A 24,183-nucleotide genomic window follows, 5' to 3' on the forward strand; every position below is an offset into this window, starting at 1 on the left:
AACAGGGTTGCTCTCAAAATTAACAGTGACCTGATCACAGCTGCACCATGTCATTAGGAGCCCTTAGTTTTCTGCGAAACATGTATAACTTGTCTTGAATAAGGAAGTATTGAACCCTCTTTTCTCACATTCATTTCTCACACTTTTATGATCAAATTTCAGCTCATGAGTGAAGCCAAGTGGTCTAAGAATACATTTTTTGTTCCCATAATAAAACACGCTCTTCAGAAAACTTTACTATAACTCTAACAATGTAAACTAGATTTTAACAGCTGATGGATTTGTAATATTTTTTATTTTTTAAAAAATCCTGGAAGGACACATCTACTGATGAAATCCTAAGTATCAGTACTACAGACACTACTAATGTCAGAGGACTGAGAACCAGCCTGATTCAAGTCCACAGCATTCCTTACTGCCCCTCTGAGTGGGCTCTTAGACAGCCACCAATCTCGGTGTTGCATGGCCGTGAAATAGACAAGTGAACTTCTTTTTTCTCCTGCTAAAAAATCATTGTATGAAACCTGATACAAGCAACATCTTACAAGGACACACCAGTTAAAGAATTTAGCCCATGTACAAGTGCAATGTATTAGGGTCAACATGGTAACTAGCAAACATTAGATCCAAAGAAAAGCACTAAAAGTTACTTTCTAAACACAGAAATTACAGAAAATATTTATTTTTTTTCTGAATTACAGAAAACATCAGAAAGTTACAGAAATTAAGCTAGGGAAGTGCCCACCGCAGCAGACACTTCGTTGCCTTTCTAACTCAGGTTTAGCTGGCATAATCGCTATTGAGCCAACCCCGCCATCAGGAAGGTGCACTCGTGAGGGTTGGTGTTTCGCTGATGACTTAGACAAGTCTTTAGCAGCTTTATCACACTGTCAAATAACTGCTAGACTTGCTTACTGGCTAAAATCCCGAGTCACTGAGGAAAGGAAGGGGCTTATTCTTATGTAGGCATTTCTGGAAAATGCCAGAAGACTTTAGTACTTGTATAACTGCTAAATATTGCAGGTGCACTGAAATAATGACAGTGACAAACAATTGTTTACAGGTTAAAGTATTTACTAAAAAACTGTCAAGCTAAGTTTGGATTTTGCCAATTTAAAATTCAGTAAACTAGCATTCATTACTACACCTGTGCTCACTTTATGGATCTGTGATACATGAAACACAGAGGTATTTCTTTTAATGATGTTTAGTCCTTCAAAAATCCTGCAGTGCTTGACAAGCAGTAACAAAATTCCTTTTTTTATACTTTGGTAATGACTTGCCTTTTTGTGTAAGCATCTAAAGTTATCCCTGCACAAACAAAAGCTGTTCACAAAAGATTAACTGTGCTGATATTGCTCTACGTTTTCAGCTGACCTGCTGAACTACAGGTTAGAAACACTGTTATAGACCAGGGAAAAATACTTGATGCACATGGTAAGATTATTTGGACTTGGAAGAGCATTTTGTATTCCTTTACAAAGTTTTCATGCAAGGAAAAAGGGCTATTTCCCAGTTTGAAAAAATGGAGAACATTCAGACTTTTTCCAGCTTGAGAACAAAGGAAAATTTGAGATGAAAGAGTTTGTCCAAGCTCAAATGTAAAAGGACAATCTGTCGGCTTTTCACAGATAAAAGTGCATGTGAATTTATTCGGTGTTGGCAATTAGAAAGAACTGCACAACTGCATCTGCCTGAAAGTTGACATGCCTGTTGCTACATGACACTGAGAAGGAGAAAGTTTGGTGGGAATTCAGAGATGGAAGAGGAAACTAAAGAGCATGTTTTCAGAGGTGACTAACAGTTTTAGGTGCCTACATAATGGGATCTTTTTTTTCACAAATAATTATTTGCAACCACTACCAAGAGGGCAATCACTTCTTAAAATGTGTCAGTACATAAATACACAAACACATGCACATATGCAGGAGCATCCATTTATAAATTATAATGGATTAGGCTCAATGCTTTTTTATCTCACATATGAGAAAATGAGTTTGATGCCACCATTTTGTTTTCCTCAGTAGATCACAAACCCATGCAACATAAAAGAAAAATTGAGCTTTGTTCCATGGCAGCTAAGCCAAAAATATTCACAGAAAGTTATGAATTTCTTTCCACTTCTTAAAATTTAGGGCAGTTAATCCTTCATTTTCTTCAACACTAAAAGGAGTCTTACAAAATTCACATAGAATTTAGTAAAAAAAAGGATTCTATAAATGCTTTTGTATGTTAAAATGCATGTGCTTTCTGCCTCTTGTAGTCTTAACAGTGACTTTTTATTAAAAAGTTGATTCTAACATTAGAAAGTTATCCTGAACTATTACTAATAAAATAATTCCATGCCCATTTATTTCATACTTTATAGGAAAATTACAGCAATCCAAATACAATCAAACACTTCTGTCTAGAACCTCTGACAAATGGAAGAGCAGTTTGCTGTAACTACACAACCCATAGCTATGTCTGCCTTCAGTTTTCCAATTAGTTATTTTTGCCTGGGGTGTAGCCTACAATTCAACCATAAAAATCAGATAGCACTATTTTCATTATCTAGTTGCTCACCTGATTTGTGCATGTGCAGAATTTCAGAGGCAATATTTGAAAATTTCTCCTTAGAGAACATCAGTTTCTTGAAGATGCTGCAACACCTGCACTCCAGAAGGAAAATGCCACCATACAAAATGCACTCAGGTGTTTCTCATAACAGTGATCTGAACAGTAAACCCATATAATAATTGGATATGTTTCCCATACTCTAGTGTCAACCACAATCATGTGAAATTAGCAGGCTGGAATTGGAACTAAGTCAGTAGACCTTTGTAAGAAAAGCAAACTTCCTATGAAATTTGCGTATCTTCTTTTACTAGAAAGAGAATCTCTGTGGCCAAGAGCATTCTTCCTAACTGACAGATATGACGTATGTTCAGGTCTGAAAACAGAAGAATGAGACAATTTGAGGGATAACTATTAGAAGAGGGAAGGAAAGCCTTGATGCACTGCTAAGATATGAATCCTGTCACTGTGACTACAAAACTAATGCTTGCCATAAATAAAAGGCTTTATTGTACTATAAGGAATAATGAAACGTATAATTTCCTGCTGGAGGGGAGGCTGGTCACTGTGCTGGGTGACTCAGACACAAACATAGTAGTACTAAATGCGGCATTAGCTACCTATATGTAAACTATACTGTCATCGACAAAGCAATTAATTTTTGTTATATTATCTATAATCTTGTTTATATTGAAAAAAAAATCAGGGTCTACCACAGCATTCATCTTTCATAAATTTACAGAATTGGATTCCTGGCCTTTACACAAGCAGCTTTAAGCTATTATTTTTGTGTGAAACAGCTGTGTGGTTAGGTACAGCTGGCCTTTACAGATGGCTCATTGTAGGAAGGAATTTTCAGGAGGTAAGACAACATTATATTGCCTTTTCAATACCAGTTCCTAACCCCGCTTGACAGAAATAGAGGCAGCACATGGCCAGGAAACATTTTACTTTGGGTAGAAAACAGCTGGAAGCAAACTGCAGTACCAAGCCGGAGCTGAAGGCAAGGCTAAAGAAGCACCAAGAAATAATTTCACACCCTTTAATTCTCATCCACTACCACATAAATTCTGGGAAGACTGAAGTATTGTCACCAAGCTCTATTTTCAAATGACCTATACCGATACTTTTATTTCTACATTTGTAAGAGGGAAAAGTAAATAAGTGTGAAAAACAATGAGATCGGGCAGGCAACGCTGAGCTTTTGGGTTTTCTTATTTGCTGCTTGTAGGCTCTATACTTCACACTTTTTTTTTTTCAGGGTTACTTTTCTTTGAGCATTATTTTGGTGATATATTTAGAGTAGGGAGGGAAGAGTGTCAAGATTTGGATAGTTTCATTGTTTTAGTATTTATACACTTGTAAAAATATATATATATACCTTTTCCAACATTGTAGAAACACTATTCAAGGCATTTTTCCTCATACTTAAGCCCCAACAGAAGACAAAAATGACTATTTTTTACCTTTAATACAAAGGTACTCTGCTTTATTGTAGGTTTGTCTCTCTTGACTGCAAATTGGACAGAATACTTCACACTTCTTATTTCATTTCTTAAGACAGAAGAAAATGCACATTCTAGGATTCAATGATTTGGAAGATAACCTATAATCACTCTGAAATATGTTTCTCCAAACCACTTCAGTTTCATGGGTTTCATTCATTTTATTTTGCAAGGGCTGTTATATCTCATTTTTGCAACTGCAAATTGTTTACATAAGAAATAAGGGATAATAAGACTGGTGTAAGAAACACAGATGCTCATCCTGATGCTGAGACTCCTGCTGCATTGTAAACTTTCTGAATGAATGATTTTGAATAGCAGCCTGGGGTCCTTGCTACAGATAATAACCTACTTGAAGGATTTGAATATATACTCCAGTATTTTAGAAAACCGAAAGTGGACGTACTTCAGAAGTAGCACTTTTTCTTAAGTTAATAAATAACAGAATAGTCTTCCTTCAAACAATAGAGGGAAGATTACTTATTATGCTTCCAAAAGGGAATTATTTTGTCCAAATCATCTGGAAGAATTAGGCTTTGAACAAGCACTGAAATTTTCAACCTAAACCACTCACAATATGATTTTAACTGTTCCAATAAAGTGATTAGACAACTGCTTAGAGAGTATTATAACAAAGTCTGTTACAATAGATATGACTACATCAATATTAGAATGCAAATGCTTATTGGATCCCAGTGCAAGTGTAAAATTATATTAGTAAGGTATATTTTCTACTTTTATATATTGTTATTTCCTCCGTTCTTACAATTGCTTCCCACCTACCACATCTCCTAATTTGTCTCTGCCTGCCATGTTCCCACAAGCAGTGCCAAGATAATTGCTATCAGCCAGATAACTTTTCTACAAACATTAGAACTCACAATTTCCAAACAATGTCTGTGATTTCGTCAGCTCATTCCTAATAAAGTTTCACTTCAAAAACATTTTGCTAAAAAAATGTTTTGCTGTCTTGCATGCTTTCAGATACACCAGAGCTTACAATAACACATATGCAATTATATCACATTTTCAGTAACTAGGCGATAGTTTTTCTAGCAAGTACATATATAATAGCAAGTACAATAAATCCATGAATTAATTTTTTTTTTTTAATTATTCAGCTTACATAAAAACAGCTGTACCAGATGAGAAGCTCTGCTGAGCTCCATAACCTGTGTCTGACAAACAGTGTAAAATGAGCAATCCTGGAGTGACACTTCCCTTTAACATTGTCCCAACAGCTCACAGTTTGCAGCACAGGGAATCCCCCAGGCAGGTGTGGTTTCTACGCACTACCCAGGTGTATTTCTGCACAGTAACCCAAATGCCTTTTTCCTCCATAGAACAGCAGTTTCCCTTTAAGCCCATGTAAGTGACAAGCATCCAGACCACCTTCAGCACATTAACCTGGGAGTTTTCAGGATCCCGCCCTACTCTCTCCTTTCCCATGTTTACACCTTTCTCTCCTGTATAGTTCTATTAACACCAATCAAACACAAAGCAGAGTGCCAGCACCTGCACTGCCTGAACAACCAGGCACTACCCAATGCCGTTCAGACCTAGAAGTGACATAGCCCCTTCTCAAAGAGACAAGAAAAAGCTAGAAATCAAAGATTTTTTGAAAGAATAAAACAGCCTATCAGAAATGTAATCTTCGGAAAATACAGCGAACATTGATTTGCCATTTAAATCTAGATCACAGGCTGACATTTGACCACCTCTCCATAGAAACTGAAAATCTTACCGCAAGTGTTTTGATACAAGCATCAGGATTAATCAAATGCAAAGGTCTACTCAGAACCCCTTATGATATCAAAGGCTGAAGCCTGTAAAATGGCTGCAGAATTTTTTTTTATTGGGCAGTTATACTGCCTGCATCAACTTTGTTATCAGGCTTTTAAATGTTAAAAGGACTTTGAACAGAGACGAATCATAGAATATCGGTGATATTTACTCCTGTAACAGTTAGGAAAAGGACATAATGCACCATAAAGCCAGATATGTTGCATGCACAAACAGATGTTTTCAGTATTTGACTTACCAAAGAAGTCACACATCACTAGTAAAAATATTTAAGTTACTCTGCACAAGTGATGCTTCATACCTGAAACAGCTGATCCAGCTGAAGGTGCCTGGAGCTTCCCAGGCGGCCCAGAAGCACAAAAGCCTTTTAAAGGCTACAACAGCCCTTTCACATTTAGCATGAAAGGATAAGCTACAGGTCTCTCCTGCTGGATGTTAACACTTCGCATTCAAAAGCACAAGGGAAACTATCTCAGGAAATTTGTTTCTGTTGGAAAAAATGTGGACATATGCTACAATTGATGTAAAAAGGGAATTCACTGAAGAACTAGCATTTCTATTGAAATCATCCGTTTAATTCTTCCAAGTGCAATAATTGCCAACTGTTTGCCCAATGGTAAACCACCCAAATGACCTTTAATAGCTTCTCATCTCACTACTGCTGTTAACATGTTAAAATACTTTTAAAGACACTGTGCCGTGTTATTGCTGTATCTTCTTATGAGACAAAAATAGATGTATTGACAGAAATTACGCTTTTGCTGACATATATCTTAGGTTTAAACAAAATATTTCTTCCACCTAAATTAATTTTAATTATGGCATTAAATTACCGAGCTTAATATTTGTTATGGCTGAGTAAAAGCAATTCTGAACATACATCCACCAGTACATTAGGAAAATAAAGCTGTCTTCATTTAGAGGGATGAAATGCACCTTCTTGAAGCTGTGTTATTTTACATGAACACCTGAAGTCACGGTGCCCATTCAGGATGCTGGAACTGTAAACCTGTCTGCTTTAACACAAACACAGTTGTTACTGTTGGGGAGCTGTTACTGTATTACAAGTCCGGTTATTGTACTTTGACACACAAAGTACATCCTTCTTAAACAAGACTGGTAACCCTAAACTAGGGATAAGCAAATGCAAATAAGCACATCCTTAAATAAACCAAATATGCAAAGAGAATGCCTTAGAGAGGCAAAAGGTATCTCTTCCCATTCAGAGAAAACCAGAAGTCCCCTGAGAATTCAAGACACATTCATTCTGCATGCGTGCAGAGCTAAGCATCCAGCAAAGAGAAGGCAAAGCACATCCTTTTGGTGTTAATGGATTGCAGACTGAGTCTCTCTCTTGTTTAAATCAACCTTAAATACTTCACATTCCAATCTCAAGAGAGACTGCCATAAAATTACTGCAGATAAAGAAATTAAATTCCCCCTTGAGGAAAGGCTACTGGCAGGAAGACCTTATTCTTTTATATGTGTAACAATAATTACTGCTTGCATTTATACACCACCTTTCAGCTAAGGATTTCAATGTACTTTATAAACACTTGTACAGTATAATAAACTATACACTATAAATACACATTACAGGAGCTAGTTGCTGTTATAACTACTTAACTACACATCAGCAAATCATAATTCAACTCTGTTGAAGAAACTTTCTCTAATTGGAGCATTTCTGTAGGTCCAAGTAAAAGTCAGGTGCCCTGGGCACACGAGTAGCAGAAAGGCTGTAAGAGCTGCCAGCTCTCGTGTTGTTGGCACTATCTAGGGATGGAGTCTTCACTGAGAGAACAGGAAATCTCTCCAAGGTTACTATTTCTCAACCAGTCTCCGATTTTGAACAACCAAGTCCTTACTGATGTTAATTTCATACTATCGCCAGTATTTACACTGAGAAATTTAGATGCCACATTAGGAGATGCCACAGTTCTACTCCATTGCTTGCTTTTCAGAGCATTCAGTAGCAAGGTGGGACAGGGGCACTGAATCCATACCTTGTCTCAAGCCTTATCACCATTAGCACAGCTCTCTGAGTCAGCACCAGGCTGCAACCATTGGTAAGACCCCTCCCTGTGTCACCGCACCACATGCACCACTCAGACACCAGCTCACGTGGAGCCTGAGCATGGCAATGAGCTGCACAGAGCTCACCTGCCCTGGCAAGCCCACCCTGAACTACTTGGCCAATATTTGGGCACATGCTGGCAAGCTAAGGAAAACAATTTGCATATTTTTAGCTCAGAATCCAGGAACAAGGACTCTCTGGCCAATCTTTATTTTACTTAAATGATGCCCATCAGGCTGTAATGAGGGTGGGGGTACTGGAAGTTTAATTTCCTCAGCCAGCTGTTTGACTCACAAAGTGTATTTTCATGCAGACACTGAATTCAGAAAATTAAGAAGATTACATACACTTTAATTTCCTACTTCTTTTTAAAGCCTACTTTTCTGCAACACAACCTCCATAAAACTCTGCACAAAAATGCAAAAGGATACAAAAATGAATTATAGACTCCCCTCTGTTCTCCCATGTCCTCTGTTAACGAAAGATAAGAAGGATCCCTAGTGAGATAACAAAAGTGTTGGTGGGAGCAGAAGTGAGTTGAAAACAAAAACTAAGTTCATATCACATATAATAATGATCAATTAGGCCTTCTTGGAGGAATATGCCAATAACAAACAAACAGAAAAAAAAAATCAATTGCCAATTATTCACTTGCATTATGACAATTACTTTTAATAGGATGGCAAATACAAATACTCCATTCTCTATCACAACTCTGTTCCTAGAGAAAAAAAAAAAAAAGCCAACAAAGAAACAAAAACCAAAACCAACACGCTAGAGAATAGAAACATGGATCTGCTTATATTTTGTCATCAGCTAAAACTTCCTCAGGCATCCCTCTGTTAGCTCCATACTCTTGGAACATAACAAGTAATGATTACCGAAAAGACAACTGGTAACACTGAGGTGGTACACTGTACCAAGATTAGTGCCAAAAGATTCTCCACTCATATGGTAAACAAAAGTAACACATTTTAACAGACTGGGAAATGAGAGTTTTAAGCCTTAGTCCTACAAACATTCAAGTGTGCATTTAGCTTTTTGTGAGGAAACTCAATGCCAAGTCTCCTCCCACATATGAAATCTCTCAACACATGAGTAAGTGTTCACATAGCTACTACACACTATGATTTATTCCTATGAAAATAATCCAGGTAAACACTTCAAATGCATGGAATGCACTTCCACCTTGTCGGATGTGAAACCCTTCCTTCTTAAAACAGCAATCAAAACCAAGCAAAATTCTTTCCACTTTTTTACCATTCCTCCTGTGCAACACTCCTCTCCAAACTACAACCCCGCTATAGTAACAGCTTATGCCCATGACTGAGTACACAGCCTTATGGAAGCCACAGTGAACTTGCTCTTGACAACGATGTCTACAATGTGTTTCATATATTCCCAGACACAAGAGCAATTATCCAGGTTTCACTGAAGCAGTCCACTTGAAAATTAACAACCATCTGCAACAATAGCTTTTCTTCTCTTTGCTATACTTCTATAGAGGATCAGCAAAAAGAAATATTTACAGGCTTAGGAACACAGTGTCTCATTAAAAACTCAGCTATAGAAAAGGATAATGGGAAAATGAGAGTATACTACTACATAGACTTTCTGACTCCATTTGTGTCCCCCACACAAACTTTAATTAAAGTGCTTTATTTGAATAAAAAAACAGTCAAATACAGCAAGAGAGTCTTTTGTTTACTAGTCAAAACGATCCCCAGTCTGGCAGCAGAGTAAATCTCCAAGAAAATTCCGGTTGAGCTAACTGTAGAGCTATTTTGAAATCTACACTCAGAGACACCCAAGTGCTTGGACAAAGGGCCATAAGTATTGAGGGCTCTCAGTTTACTTCAGTGATGCTTGGGGGGTGGGGGGTGGTGTATTTGCATATTTATAACAATGGGTGTTACCATAGCATCTCCTTTACATACATTTATGAGTAAGTGAAACAAGAGAGCTATATGCTTCAGTAAATTTAAACTGAGATTTGACTGTGGGACTCTGAGACAATGCTTCAGTGCAAACCCCCCCCCCCCAAAATCTGACAAGCTTTCAGCTGCTGATTACAGCCATTAACATGAAGGCCAGTTAGGAAGTCCAATATACCCTAAGGTTAACATTTGAATGAAGAGGGCTTTTTTTCCCCCCCTCCCCTTAATTACCTTAATTCTTTAACTAATGTCTTCTAATTTACTGGAAAGGACTTAGGCAAATCTGGATGTCACTAGGAAAAAAATTATCAATTAGAAAAGGATAGAAAGAACACCTCCAGTTGAGCAGCACCATACAGGTACTGGTATGTTTGGTGGGTGCTGGCAAATCGGCACACCTTAATATATTTCACGGAAGCAGACACCGTGCTAATTTCAGTTACTTTAAATAAAGCAATGGCTTGGAAGAGGACGAGACGTTGTGCCAGAAAGGATAGGATAATATGCTACTGCCAGGCATTTAAAAATCCATCAATCAGGCAAAGACAAGATTTTAACATTACTGACTTCTCATTCTTCTATTCTTGTGGAATTGCTGGAGAGTAGAAAACAGAACCCTCTCCTTAAGAAAAGATTACATTACTACAACGCAGTGAAAGGAAAAAAATGAAAGATTACAAATATAACTAGTAAATTCACATTACTGTTACACATTCCAATCTCTGAGAAAAAACTAAATCTGCTGAGTTCATGAGAACAATTTAACCATATGTGTTTGAGTATAAAGGCATGGAAAGTCTATTTGAACTCTAGATGAACAAGCTGCAGGTTTTCCGATTCACATACAGAGTTCTTATTTTTATCTTTATCTTTTATTGTACCCCTCAATCTAGGTAAAATCATTTCTAGATTTTTATTCCTGGGAAACAACGCATCAAGCTTTGCCTCTTTATACTTTTAAGATAACTTCCACCTACTGTAATTAATCATAAAGTGACCAGAAAAAGACTAATGTTTCTCATTCTACTAGCTTTCATGCACAGAGTATAGCTAATGCCTCTTTTAGTTGTCTTAAGGTTTGAGCGTAATCCTGTGATAACCATACTGCTTTGATATTACATATTATGTTTAAGCATATTTGTGTCTGAAATACATTTGGTGAATATCATTCACAACTTTGTGGAGGGGCGGGCTGTGTGTGTGTGAGATACTTCTTGTCCGGAGAATGCGACCCAGGTCTCTGAAAGATCACCTAAGAATGCCAGCTGGAAACCTTTGGAAAGCAAAATAATACTGAGTGATTTTCTACAGCTTATAGGCTTCTTTGTTATTTTAGCATCTCAGTCTCCTCATTTTAGCAAAAATGACGTTCATTCCAGTTCAGTATTTCTTCAAATCTCTTCATTCACTCATATAATCATTCCTCTCAATATCATGAGGTTGCTTTTGGTCACTGAGTACATTCACAGATTTCATCTGCTCCTTCTTACCCTTAATGTTTATTTAGAGGCATCTCCTGACATATACCTACAATGACTCCTACGGCAGTGCAGACAATATAGCTGTAAACTTCAGGGAATGAGACAGCCATGTAAACTGCTGGAAACATTCTTATTTCAAAACCTTCTGGCAAGAGGTTGCAGATACAGTTTCACACTTCATTTCTTTTGACATGTCCCCAGAACCACTGCTGTGCATATCCAGTGACAGTATTTGAAACCTCACATCCCAGCCACCTTCAAGGCTCTATTACACTATCTACTGTTTGCATGAAAAAGAATCATTTTTTTCCCCCCTGGAAACAAGTATTCAGTGTTTGTATGAACACAGCTCTTTTGCTCAAAAGAGTGGAATGAATGACCAGCAAAATGTGCTTTAACACCAGAAAAGAGAAAGCTGGAAGTTAGGCTCTTGAGAGTTACGAGGTCACTGATTATATTCTTCATACGGCAGGATTTTTTTTTTTTCATTTTTTAAGTATAATACTAAAAATATCAGTTTCTGGTTATAATAGTATCCTGGTTTATATTTTCTTTCATCCCCTATTACCAAGTCTTCCAAGTTAAAACAAAAAAACCAAACAACAAAAAAAAAAAACAAAACAAAAAACAAACAAACTTTTCTTAGTATTTCTGTTCATGTATCTCTGGATTTGCATACTCACATTCCCCTCCAGTATGGTAACTCCTACTTTTCTATTTCATACAAGTACAATGGGATCATATATACATACATAGATTTATATCATATTAAATTTTTTTGTTTATATTCCACTGATTGAAATAAACTATTTAAACTGACTTTTAAAGAGTGTAGTAAGTCCCTGCTCTCTTCTTATAGACCAGTTACTCATTTCCATCTAAATTGATCAATTTATTGATTCTACAATGTTGAAAGGTTTACCTATGTGTATAAATTTACTCTTTCCCAGCCCCAACTGGGAAAAGTCCTACCAAAACCATGAGGATCTGTTTAAATCTCTGTAGTACGAGAGGCAGGGAGGGGTAATAGCGACAGCGATATATAACAAGTAATAAAAATATTCCCCTTGAGCAACTATGGTACAATTTAAGTGCAGAAGCCAAAGGAGGAATATTAGAATTACTATGGACTAGTTAACTGAGGATAAACATACGGGGTGGGCGGAACACAGAAGCCAAACTTCTTGAGCTTTGCAATATGCTGATGACAAATTGAACAGACAGTGAGTAAAAAACCTACTTAGAAGAGAAGAAAATGAATCATCTGAAATTTGCAGTGGATTTAGTGAAGTGGATAGTCCCATGGGCTAGAGAGATGTAAAGAGAGATAGCAAGGTTGACTGAAAATGAAAGAACTGGACACTGAAGAGTGCCATGGGAGTATTGAGGCAAATTCTTTTAGCAACTACTAAAGAGCAGAAAAGAAAAAAAACAACAGAAACTGAAGTGTATCCTCAAGCCTGCTACCTCATTTACATTTTTGAACTGTTTCTGAAGAAAAGAAAAAAAAAAGGCAAAGAAAAAAAGACCTCCCACAAACAAAAAATGATGCAGAATAGTCCAAACGAACTGTTCAAAACCTTTTTCTTGTTTCTGACTTTATAATTTGGTACTGCAAATGAATTTTTGTGATATTTATCTAACACTATCTCTGATGTTTCATATCTTAGTTTTGTTTCTTCCTTTTTTATTTTTTATCCAATCTATCCCTTATTCCCATTGCATTAAATAGTCACTTCAATTCACAATTCCCTTCAACCAACTGAAAAGGATTTTATATATACATACACACACACTTATATATCTGTTAATATTTTGTAGGCTTTTTTTATAAGACAAGGGTTTGAACTTTCTCTTTTTCTATTTATAATTGTGTTTACAGTTTTAATGTGACATTGTCAGTGGAAAGATGGAAATAAGCTGCAAATATATTAAGATATAAGCAGCTGTGTTGCAGTTTTCTACATTAGGGCTGGAGAGTTAAAAGAACAAGTTATACTACAGAGATTTAAAAACCAAGGTTGAACATCATTCTGTCTCTAGAATGCTACTACTGCTTTCTCTTCTTAAAGACTTTCCAAGGGTCTATATACAGACTCAGATGTCTGACATGTCAGATTCATCAGACATCCAGTGCCTATTTCAACTAATTTGAATGCCTATTGTTAGTTCTGTAATTAATAGATTTCATATAATCTGATTAATGTTACAAACAAAACAGTCAAGCTCCTCTTAAAGTTGCCCAATCTCTTTTTTTAGCCTCTGCCAAAAGTAGCTGAAAGTCATGTTAGAATGAAAATTAAAACTACCATATCCTGCAGGTTCATTAAATTTTTCCGATACAATTTTTATGGATTGCACTACATGGAAAGTGATAACTTTGTGCTTTTGCTTTCAATATGTCCATATAAGTAATGGAAACAAAATCAGAATTTATCCTCCTTCATAGCAGCAGTTATCAAATTTTAATGTCACTTTATTTCTTTTGTGCATTTCCCTGGACTCGACTATGGGTCCCCATCTACCCATCTCCACACCAAAGTGCCTTCACTTTCACTGCATACTCGCCTCCCAGGTATTTCTCCCATGGAATCATTAATGGTCTATCACCTTCTCCCCTTTCTCCAAAAAAGACTCTGCCCTCCACTTTGAAATGTCTCTAAACCAGAGTGTGGTCCCCTTAAGAATTCAGTAAAACAGCAGGCAGGTCTCTCCCAAGCACTGCAAATCAGCCAGGGTGGCCACTGTCCTGTAAGGGGCTTGGCCAGGCAGGGAACTGAGGAGTTCCCGATTCATATGTTCTCACTCCTGCAGACCAGCTTACCCCAAAAGTTCCCTTGCTACAGGCGATGCTGTAACATACATTTCATTCACAGTGATGCCAGCATCCTTTCCTGTGTCTCCAAAGGTGCCCCTGTGCAGTTCCTGTCAACCCCACACAAGCATTACTCTTCCCACACCTCCCAGAGCTGCTGCAGCAGGGGATGGCATGATGGAGGAGAGGGCAAGAGATCTACAAGAGAGAAGGAGAGGAACCAGGATGTTTTGCTCTGCAAAGGCCTCCCCAGGACTGGAGAACCACTGCCTTGTAAGGTAGGACCTGACAGCAATTCAGAAAGTGAACAGTCAGCTCCTGAAGGTCCATTCTGCCACTTCAACAAGTTCATAAACAGGGTTAAGAACTCACGATCAGGCCAGGATTATTCCCTACAAGCAGAAATTCATTCTGTAGAATGGTGGTTTGTTTCGGTTGTGGGTTGTTTTTTTTTTTCTCTCTCCTGAGTTTAACAGTATATTTTCTTTTTATACACTGCTGCAGAGATTTAGAAAGGTGACATTTCATAGCACATCTCCAAATTTCCCCATCACACGAATGCGATGGTACCCCTACCTCTCACGTCGACTCTAGGGCTCAGTATGTGCAAGTTCTTGGCACAACATTCCCCTCTCCTTCTCCTCCATTTGTCTGCAACTAAGGTCAGAAAAAATAGCTTGGTCTACCATCTCCACATGGAAAAAGAAATGGACAAACACAGTCCATTTGGATAGAGGTGTGTTGTTTAGTTTATATAAATAAAAATGCCAGCTCTCCATGCAGGCACAGATTTTATTTTTTTTTATTCCCCCCTCCCCCTCCGGTTTCCTGCTGACTTGATCCTGAATAATCTGTAGCCAACTGTATTTGTCAGTCTGTGCTCATCAGGCTGACATGCCCTCCTCTGCAGGTGGTCATTCTAGCAAACATCAACCAACTATTCTGGAAAGACAATAATATTAAGAAAGCACAGGCAAGGAGTCTTTTGGTACTAGCAGATTTTGATCATGATAATGGTTATTAAAACAGATACACTGGATGAATACACACATTTTTTTATTACTCATCTAAGGAATTGTATTATCATACATATAAATATTCAGGTTCTGATATTAACCTTTACCAAATGCTTGGCACATGGTGAAAGAGATAAAATAAAAATTTGGAAAGTACTGGGCTACTGAAATGAATATTTGAGTATTATGAACCCATGATTTACAAGAACACTGAGTCTGTTCATCACATACAGGTAGGGTATAGGTAAGGAGAGCTGAACATTTTGGCCATGAGTCACAGCACACCTGGTAATACAAAAATGTAACCTGTATTAGAATGTGATTTCTATCACTGGCAGTGATTAATTTTACTCAGTGTTAGTAACTGTAGCATCAGCAAGTTAAATTCCATCTTTATTACCAAGGTAAGTGGGCATATGATTATGATATTCATTAAAAAAAAAAAAAAGGTCCTGAAAAACATGAGCCAGAAAAGGGAAGATATTCAAACTCCATTTCAACATTAAAAAAATGCCTAAATGATAAAAAGTATTGATATCTGTAACTATGATTTTAGGTATGCAATTCCCAACTGTTACTGGAAGAAAAAATTAATCTTTTCAACCATCCACCATTTATTTTTATCTTAAAAAATTCTTAACGCCCAAGACACATTTGAATATCTTGCCACTGCATTTCATGGGTTTTTTGTTATCAAATCACCCTGCACTTACTTCATTATGAAACAGGCACACTGAAGCCTAACTAGCTTGTCATCCACCCAGTGATAGGTCCTGTTAGCACTTCGCAAGAGAGACAACCCAGACAGAAAGGACAAGTGAGGAAAGAAAAAAAACAAAGTAAAACTATTTACTCTCCAGAGTTGCATTACAAGTAAACTGTAGGAGATCTTAGATCCTTCCAATACTTCAGGTATTCACCTCTGGCTTCTGGCAAGTCTCACAGGATCACATACATCGACATATTTACAAGGTCTGATGTTGCAAAGAAATGCCTCGTGACAATTTCAGAACTTTCTCGTCTGCTGCCCAATAAAACTGTTAAACAACTAGATACTGTAACGCTTGTCTAAAAGAAAATCATAATCTAATTCTGGATGTCTGTGCCTCCATTCCCCATCTAAATCATTAAAAGAGCATTTTTTCACATGGGTATTGCAAGGACAAAATGCTTTAAAGTGGGTAAATTATTCAGATTCTACATTAACAGAAGCAATACACTCTTGCTTTAAACAGATCATTAAGAAACACATCAAAAGACTCAGAAACTCCTTGCATTCTATCTTCATTAAGATCTAAATATCTGAAGCATACTTAATCCAAGTGATGGATAGCTTTGGCACGTTTGCTTGTCTCTCCTACACTCTTCCCCTCCCCAGGACAGAGGAGGTATTTTGTAAGTGCAAACAGCTTCACTGGAGCTGCTGCTTAGTAGGCAAGACCTAAGAAAAAGCAGGAGTTTGCTGTGGATAACTGACTAGCTGAAAAGGGTCACATAGACATAGTCCAGCTGGCTGGACAAAAATGCACATCGCTCTCAGCTTATCTGAAGTAAAGCAAAATACACTGTCTTTGGCTGTCCTTGTTACAGAATAACAGGAAGATTTTGGTGGGAAAAGAATGTTGCAGGTGGGAACAGAAAACTACAGAAGAGAAACTAGGGGTGGGCTTGGTATTTAGGCAACTAACCAATAATGAGCTTAACTTTTGTAATATGTATGAGCTAATTATAAGAAGGCATAAAAGGTGACTGTAAGGTACAATAAAAGAAGTCTGCTGATCACTCATATTGAGCGACTGCGTCTTCCCTCCGTCGCAACAAATGGCGCCCGAACAGGGACCCTAGAGAGGGCTGAACCTGCGAGCCACGGTTCGACGGAGATTCGGGTACCGGTCCTGAAAGCAGCGCAGGAGGCGGAAGGGCACAGTCCCCGCGCCCGGGAGCACCTACAGAGGGTCCCGCCGGCCACGCGTCGCCGAAGTCTCGCAAAGGCTGCAACAGCGCTGACGAAGGTATGGAGAGACAAGCGACGTACGATTCGCTCATATGCTTTTTAGAAAAGCGGAGCGTTCGGGACATAGATTGTAAAAAGGCATTACCCGGGTTATTAGCGTATGGGATAGCATCCAGGACCCCCGCGGCAGCGGCGAGCGGCAGCGTGCGGCCCGGCAGGCCCCTTCCCGGCCGCGGTTTCTCTCCGAGGCGGCACCCCCCCCACCCCCCCCCCCATCCGATCGGCGCCATGGCGATGCAAGCGGCCAAGCGAGCTAACATCTGGCTGCCCCCAGAGGTCAATCGGATCCTTTATATTCGGAACCTGCCGTATGAAATCACAGCGGAGGAAATGTATGATATCTTTGGGAAATACGGACCTATTCGACAAATCAGAGTTGGAAACACTCCTGAAACAAGAGGAACAGCTTAAGCTTCTCAAGGAAAAATACGGACTTGATTACAAACCCACCAAAAAAAAAAAAAAAAAAAAAAAAATGCTTCAGATGTCACCTACAAGAAATGCGTTTCTGCTTTGAACTAGCAAACATCTCTGTTTTTAAAAAGAAGCCTTTTTGCCTTGATGGAGATAATTTATTCTGTATTCTGTATTTATGCTGTATTCTGAATGTGGAAATTGGTTGGGACTAGGAGGCTGGCTTAAAGGCATTTTGCAAATGGGATTATTATTTTTGATCATTATTGTAACAATAGTTTCTTGATCAAAACCAGCCAACACTATTTGTAAGCATTAGGCATATCTGAAGAGAATGCCTTTATTTGAATCAGCAGTTAAGGTGTAGTTTAATCTGAGGCTGTGGTTTTATCTGCTTCTGGTGAATTTTTGAAGTGATGAAATCAGAGATACAAGGTATACTAAGAGTTATGAGGTAATAAGGTAATAATCTAAGTAAGGGTGCTGTCTTTTATATCTACAAGTGCAACATGCTTTTATGTAGCAGAGAGAAACTTTGACAATAATGTTGCTTGAGCGAGATGTGCATGTGACAACTTGGGAAAAGGGATATCACAACTGGAGTGCAACAGTGTTTCTACGTCTGGCAGAGTGAAATCTTTCAAGACCTGAGTTTAGACAGTCTAAAATAAATTGTTAGTATTCAGAAAACCCATCTTAGGCCTCTTTTGCTTACATAGTGTTATGGAAGTCAACTGCTATTGTAGAGAATTAATGATTTTTTAATACATATTAACGAATACTACTATTTTACCTTGAGGCAGTTGAGTGAGAAATACTCACGTGTAGCATTTGAGGGAATGTCAGCATAAATCGCACTTACAGTAAGACTGCATTTTTAATTACTGTACTCGTTAAGATTTGATGATGCCATAAGGCTAAGGCCTTATATCACAGATTGGTTCTGAACTAAAAGGTGTGTGCACATGTAGATATGCACATTTGTGTTATTTTCCTTAATTGGCTACAAAATAATATAATTAGGTTGGGGACTAGATCTTGGGAATTTACCTATTATACTTCTGTTTGTTAAGGAACGTGCATAACACAGCACCCATGTAGGCTTGGCTTGTGGCATAGTTGTCAAATTTAGCATAGACATTCAGACAGATAAGCAACGTACTCTTCTTGTGTGTATCACCTACAAGCCATTATGGCTTAGTGTGTAAATCTGTATGTAACTATTGAAAAATCCACTTATGAATGTATATAGCTTAGAACTAATTTTTTCCCTTTGTTAATTCTTTGATATCAATGAGGAATTCTTCAGAAAATGTATGGACTGGTTGGTTGCATAAGGGCAGTTGTTATTTGGACAGAAAATTGTTAATGGTCAGGGATTTTCCACTAAAATATTTGCAAATATTCCTAGTCAAACATCAGTTTGGTTTCTTTTTGGGTTTTGAGCTTGCATTAGTCCATGTTCAGAACTTTAAAATTACCTTTGAATTTTTTAAACTTTTTATATCACTGGAACAGAAAGAGCATCTAAATTAAAGCTTCAAGCTAACTTTATTTTTCAAGTATTTCAGGAATTATACTTCTGAACTGAGATTTTATAAGTTGGCTGTGTATTTTCCTGTGTTAAAATGCTGTTATTGAAAATGGTCAACCAAGCCTATGTCGCCCAAAATAAAAACGGGGGAATTGTGGATAACTGACTAGCTGAAAAGGGTCACATAGACATAGTCCAGCTGGCTGGACAAAAATGCACATCGCTCTCAGCTTATCTGAAGTAAAGCAAAATACACTGTCTTTGGCTGTCCTTGTTACAGAATAACAGGAAGATTTTGGTGGGAAAAGAATGTTGCAGGTGGGAACAGAAAACTACAGAAGAGAAACTAGGGGTGGGCTTGGTATTTAGGCAACTAACCAATAATGAGCTTAACTTTTGTAATATGTATGAGCTAATTATAAGAAGGCATAAAAGGTGACTGTAAGGTACAATAAAAGAAGTCTGCTGATCACTCATATTGAGCGACTGCGTCTTCCCTCCGTCGCAACAGTTTGCAAGGAGATTTGCACATGGAAGCACGCAAGGGGTGCTATGGGGGGAATTATATATATATATGTTTTTACAAAGTTGTTTACTTCTTCATTTAGGACTGAGGAAGGGTTATTAGCAGACATGACCTAAATGTTTTTATTTTCCCAGGTTACTGGATGTGGACTTGAGGTCACAGTATCAGAGAATGGTCAAGGTTGGAAGAGACCTCTGGAGATCATATATTCCAACACTCCTACTAAAGCAGGTTCACCTGCAGAAAGTTGCACAGGATCACATCCAGGCAGGTTTTGAGTATCTCCACAGAAGACAACTTCACAACCTCTCTGGGCAGCCTGTTCCAGTGTTCTGTCACCCTTCAAGGTGAGGCTTTTCCTAATATTCGGAAGGAACTGCCTGTGTTGCAATCTGTGCCCATTGCCCCTTGTCCTGTCACTGGGCACCACTGAAAAAAAGCCCAGTGCAGGACCTTACACATGCCTTTGCTGAACTTCGTGACGTTCCCCTCCACCCAGCTCTTCAGCCTGTCCAGGTCTTGCTGGATGGCAGAGCGGCTTTCCGGTGCATCAGCCACCCCTCACAGTTTTGTATCATCAGCAAACTGGCTGAGGGTACACTCTGCCCCATCATCCAGGTCATTGATGAAGAAATTAAACAGGACTGGACCCAGTACTGACCCCTGGGGAGCACTGCTAGCTACGGGCCTCCAGCCAGACTGTGTGCCGTTGATCACAACCCTCTGAGCTCTGCCATTCAGCCAGTTCTCAGTCCACCTCACCGTCCACTCATCTAACCCATGCTACCTGAGCTTACCTATGAGGATGTTATGGGAGACAGCATCAAAAGTCTTGCTGAGGTCAAGGTAGACAACATCCACTGCTCTCCCCTCATCTACCCAGCCAGCCACTCCATTATCAAAGGCTACTATGTCGGTCAGCCATGATTTCCCCTGTGTGAATCCGTGCTGACTACTCCCGATAACCTTCTTTTCCTCCACATCCTTTGAGATGACCTCCAGGCTGAGCTCTTCCATCACCTTTTCAGGGATGGAAGTGAGGCTGACCAACCTGTAGTTTCCTAGGTCCTCCTTGTCCTTTTTGAAGACTGGAGCGACACTGGCTTTCCTCCAGTCCTCGGGCACCTCTCCTGGCCTCCATGGCCTCCCAAAGATGATGGAGAGTGGTTTAGAAATAATATCTGCCAGCTCCCTCAGCACTTGGGAGGTGCATCCCTTTGGGGCCCATGGAATTGGGGGTGTCAGGTGTGCTTAAGTGACCTCTAACACGGTCCTCCTCGACCAAGGGAAAGTCTTTGTTTCTCCAGACTTGCTCTCTAGTCTCCAGGGTCTGGGAAACCTGAGGGCTGGCCTTGGCAGTAAAGACTGAAGTGAAGAAGGCATTCAGTAACTCTGCCTTCTCCACATCCTTCCTCACCAGGGCACCTCACCTCATTCAGCAGCAGGCTCACAGTTTCCCTAGTTATCCTTTTCCTGCTGATGTATTTGAAGAAGCCCTTCTTGCTGTCCTTGACCTCCTTCGACAGATTTAATTCCAAATTCACCTTAGCCTTCCTCACCACATCGCACCCCTGTGCGTTCTGACAATGTTCTTACAATCCTTTCAGGTGGCCTGTCCCTTTTTCCATATCCTGTAAATATCATTCTTCCATTAATATTTCACCAGGAGCTTGTTGTTAATCCATGCAGGCCTCCTGTCCCCTTTACTTGATTTCTTACTCATAGGCATGCACCTACCTTAAGCTTGGAGGAAGTGATGCTTAAATATTAGCCAGTTCTCTTGGACCTCCCCTACCTTCTAGGGCCCTAACCCATGAGATTCCTCCATGTAGGTCCCTGAAGAGACCAAAGTTAGCTCTCCTGAAGTCCATGGTTGCAATCCTACTTGCTGCCCTGCTTCTTCCATGCAATAGAACTCCACCATCTCATGGTCACTGCAGCCAAGGCTACGCCCAACCCATCCTTCTTTGTGACTATAAGGTCTAAAAGCAAACCTCTCCTCTTTGGCTCCTCCACCTGCATCAAAAAGTTATCATTAATGCTCTGCAGAAACCTCCTGGACTGCATAAGCCTAACTGTCTTGTCTTTCCAGGAGATACTGGGGAGGTGGAAGTCCCCCATGTGAACCAGGGCCTGTGACCCTGAGGCTGCCTCCAGCTGTCTGCAAAAGGGCCTCATCAATTTCCTTTTCCTGATCAGGTGGCCTGTAGCAAATGATGCTTTGGCCTAGAAATAACAGACCTGCCTGTTACTATTAAAGATGTGAAAGAGATGTTACATGGATATTCACTTTTAGATATTGCAAGGAGTACTCAAGGTCTATGTAAGTAGGTCTGGCAGGGGGACAGACATTGATGCTCTTTCTTTGGGATTCCAAAAAGAGAAGGCACAGAAGATTAAAAATCTCAGCATGTTCTAGGATGTTGCTGCAGTCTTCTATAACAGAAGCCAATCACATAAGGGGAAAGGCATACACATACATAGTTACATCCTCTCTGCCTTGTCTACCATCTGCACATAGCCTATTTAAAAGCTGGATATGTTTCTCCTTTTGTACAATGAATTTCACAAAACATTCCAGCTGTATCTATGCTGTCCTTGGGCTAGGGCAATGTGTTGTGCCGTACTCAGAGAAGTTTTAAAATTGAGAAGAAGTAGTAATTTTTTCTCTTACAGAAAGTTCCTCATTTCAGATCTAATCCAGAACACCATCAAGTGTTGCCACAAGCTACTGCAGAGCACCATAGGGGCTGCTATGGGGAAAGCGAACTCCAGCCCAGGCAGACCCACAGCCACCACGAGTCGCCCGCTGCAGTTCCCTCCTGACGGTGCCTGCTGCTGTCTCACTCCCTGGCCTGCCTTCAAAGAGCGCTACAGTTTTCCCCAGGGATGGTTTTGCCACCCTTCAGTACTAAGAGACAATCAAAACAGCACCATCAACTCATTTTTAAAACCAGATACTAGCTAGATTTCAGTTAAGTTAAAATCTAACAATAGCAAGATCTTTAATACCCAGGGACTGGATAGATTAAAACCATTTGCACTCTGTGACAAAATCTATTCCTTTACAATTTTTGTTGCCAGCATGAAGGAATTTAGTATCCATAGTGAGTAACTTCTTAAAAATATAACCGGTGATTCCTTTTAAAAATCAATTCTTGCTGATAATTTCAAAAAAAACACTAATTAAAAAGCTATACTGGCAAAATAAAGCTAGCCTAATAGGATCCTGGAAGAATCAATCATTATAATCATCTGCTGCCATAAACTCTATGGGAAGATTACAAATGTGATGCTTCAAAGGAGGGGAAAATTCTTTTTAAATATAATTTGAACTTTACTTCTGAAATATCATGACCATCATGATCCATCACCCACAACCACTGCTCAGGCTCACAATACATCAAAGCCATGATTCAATGGTTGCAATCAATCATGTGAGAGCAAATGGTGGGAATGGTACTGTCATGTCCAGTACATGCAATTCAGATTGTACGTGATAGCGCATCTTAGTCAATGACAAACAAAAAGCCAAGAGTGAATACACTGGACTAATAAAACTTTATACAACAACTAATTAGAGCAAACTAAAAAAGACAGAAAACTACCACAGAGATTCAGCTGAAGCGAAGCTACATTGCCTAAGGTGCATGGGAGAGAGTGATTATTTACACATTGGAAATTAAAAGCTTACTCCAAAGAGATGTTATATGCCGCTACCAGAGAAAGTAAATGACCTTGGAAAAAGTTTAAGCTGTGAAAGAGACAGAAAAAGTGACCAGCTACCAGAACACAACTGGGGGCTGCTGTGCAGGAGCCTCAGAAAGCAGGAGTTCCGAGGGTGGAACTTAGATGGGAACCAAGGTATTTCCCCATTTTTCAACTTGTAAGAAAGATCCACTCCAGGCTACTCCTACTTAAAAGCAAGAAGTCAGTTAAAAATCAGTCCACATCAGGTCTATAATCAGTTCCAGTCTAAGAAAAGCCTATCTCCAAAGAAAATCTCACTATAAAAGTACAAATTTCACTACCTTTTATAAAAAGTATAAAATCCAATTACAAAACTAAAAAAAAAATATGCAGAAGTGTGTGTAACATCACATTACATAATTTGCTAAGATATTCCAAAGATTTTTTTTTATCTTTATTTGTAGATCCACAACTATGTATCTTGCTACCAGAAAGCATTCTGACAGTCTTAGTTGCTGTAAGAAATCAACCTTTTTAATTTTTATTGGAGACTACCAAAGACAAGTTGGTTTAGTCAAATACCTTATGCAAAGACTTTACCAGGATGGATGATTTTATACTTGCACTTTCAAAAAATAAATTAAATTGAATAATTGAAATAAATCTTCTTCACAGTCTACTCATATAGTTCATGCAATCTATCAGAGGCAATATACTTCCGTGCAATAAATTGTGAGAAACAAATCATGAAGTACAATTTCAGAGCAAAGTAGTACATAGTCTAGCCTTCATCCGCCATACAGGCTAATATTTTA

The 24,183-nt window shown here is 38.9% G+C and overlaps 1 protein-coding gene across 1 annotated transcript in view; it reads right to left on the reverse strand.

Moving 5' to 3' along the window:
• GRID1 (glutamate ionotropic receptor delta type subunit 1) overlaps nucleotides 1-24,183 on the reverse strand; it is a 544,815-nt gene that overhangs the window by 239,709 nt on the left and 280,923 nt on the right. The gene's annotated exons all lie outside the window — the stretch shown is intronic.

This window comes from Falco biarmicus, chromosome 9, assembly GCF_023638135.1.
Source record: "Falco biarmicus isolate bFalBia1 chromosome 9, bFalBia1.pri, whole genome shotgun sequence".
Taxonomy (NCBI): Eukaryota; Metazoa; Chordata; class Aves; order Falconiformes; family Falconidae; genus Falco; species Falco biarmicus.